This window comes from Seriola aureovittata, chromosome 22 (assembly GCF_021018895.1).
Source record: "Seriola aureovittata isolate HTS-2021-v1 ecotype China chromosome 22, ASM2101889v1, whole genome shotgun sequence".
Classification (NCBI taxonomy): Eukaryota; Metazoa; Chordata; class Actinopteri; order Carangiformes; family Carangidae; genus Seriola; species Seriola aureovittata.
Genome location: NC_079385.1, coordinates 225,573 through 227,610, shown reverse-complemented (window position 1 = coordinate 227,610; position 2,038 = coordinate 225,573). Strand labels below are relative to the sequence as shown.

At 40.1% G+C, this 2,038-nt stretch overlaps 1 long non-coding RNA gene across 1 annotated transcript; it reads left to right on the top strand.

Moving 5' to 3' along the window:
* The first annotated feature begins 281 nt into the window (after positions 1-281).
* LOC130163559 (uncharacterized) lies at positions 282-1,738 on the top strand. Its single transcript, XR_008826480.1, has 2 exons — positions 282-616; positions 1,301-1,738. It is a non-coding gene; the product is annotated as an uncharacterized LOC130163559 (long non-coding RNA).
* Positions 1,739-2,038: the final 300 nt, after the last annotated feature.

Genomic DNA, 2,038 nt, shown 5'->3' with positions numbered 1-2,038 from the left:
ACTCAACTTAACCCAGACGTGGGTTCTTCATGAACTGTGGGTGGGCAGCTGGGTTGTAAATGGTATTAAGTGAGCTGAACATCCGGGTTAATTTTGTCGTGTTGAAGTATTATGGAGTATATATATGATTGAACGAGTAGCTACATGAATTGTTTGGACTGGCCATCTGAAATTGGTATTCACACATTTTCCACTGTATATATTTAGCACTTTACCTGTTGTTGTCTGACTGTTGTTGGTGTTAATGCACAATATATATATATTTCTAAGCAAATGTAGCCCAGGCTTCATAAGCTGTGATAAGACTAACAGGAAAGGGGGTAAAAAGTCAGTTTATTTAGTGTGAATGAGTGAGAGAGAGATAGCTGGCAATTATAGGGTTAACTCCGCCGTACAGAGAGAGCAGCGCGTCAGGACGTCACGGATCAATTGCGTTGCAGTTGCGCACAGCGCTCTGGGAGATAGTTAGATCGGAACGAGAAGCTGCACCGTCCGGCTGCACGAGGAAAGCTCTGCCTGAGAAAAATATCCAGAAGTGGTTAAAACAGAGTGAAATAGACGGAATTTACCGCGAGTCGAACCCACAGAGTTCATGGTTGATGATACAAGTTCGGCGGTGAGTTAAATGTGCATTTTAAGAGAAGTGGCGTCGAGCAAAAGTGGCGTTAGCCGCCAAGCTAAGTTAGTCGCTAAATCGCTAATGTAATACTATTACCTGTGTGTGCTAGTCGCCAGTGCTAATGTAGCTGCTAAATGCTAATTCGAGACCTTGTGCGTTGGCCACTAGGGTAGCAGGCTATGTGAATGTGCATTGAACCCAGCTAATGAACGAGCTAATGGCTAATATGGGGGGGTTAATCCAGGTAAAATGCTAAGCTACCATGTGTGTGAGTGGGTGGATGTGTGTGTGTTTTGTGAGCACTGTTTATCGGCAGTGCTGCGTGTGTGTGTAGCATGTGTGTACCTGCGCTAGGTGTGTGTGCATTGTGTGTGTGTGAGGAAAAAAAAAAGAGGGAGAAACTCATTTATTTCATCAGTTATTCAAAGAATTGATGCTAAAATGGTTTTATTTGAGTTATTTGAGAATTTTCATTGGAATTATACTGGATTTACACTGGTAAAAATAAACCTGAAAGAAAAAGTAATAAAAGATATATATTTTTTTATTAAAAATAAATATATTTTTGTTTATTTAAATTCAAGAGTAGGTTATATATATGTTATTAATCATTTAACTAAGAAGTTATGACCTATAGTAATTTAATTTAACTGAAATGAATGAATGTGACCTGTTCTATAGGTCAGGTTTTTTGTGGAGATTAGATTCGGTGACATTGATGTTGAGAGAGAAGACGTCAGCGACACCAGTAGTCGACTATAGAGAGAGGATACCATTACCAGCACTGGATAGCCACCAGGCGGCTTCCAGACACCAGTTGGATCATCGGATCCGAAGAACCAGATGGCGAGCCAGAACTGAGGAATGCGGCAGCACAACTGAACTTACCTCCAAAACCTGCGGTGTGGTAGGACAGTGAAAACACACAGATTAAAGGGCCCCAACGAAATGAAAACACTGAGCTCATAACAAAGAAAGAAAAGACAATACAAACTGAACACAACACTATTTTTTATTTTCTTTTGTTTTGCGCGCTGTTTGTTATTTTTCATATTGCATTAAAAATTGTTGTCATAGGTTCTCATTGTTGATGACTAACAATACAAAATTGAAAATTAACAGATGTGTCAGTGTGTTCAATGTTGGTGTTCCACACTGGGCTTCATGAGCGTTACTTTAGACTTCTGAAACTGGTCCAAACAGAACTGAAACTGAAACTAAACATTAATACCTGTGACCTCTTTTGGCAAAGAGGGGTTACAGTGTAAAAGTGGCGAGCCAGCCAGGAGCCCAGTAGGTGACATCAATATTGCTTTTTTTAAACATGGATTTTATCCAGAAATCGAGTGTCAAAATACCCAACTCAGTCATTGTTGATGGTATAACCGAGTTAGCTCAGGATGAAGAAGTGATCGACTT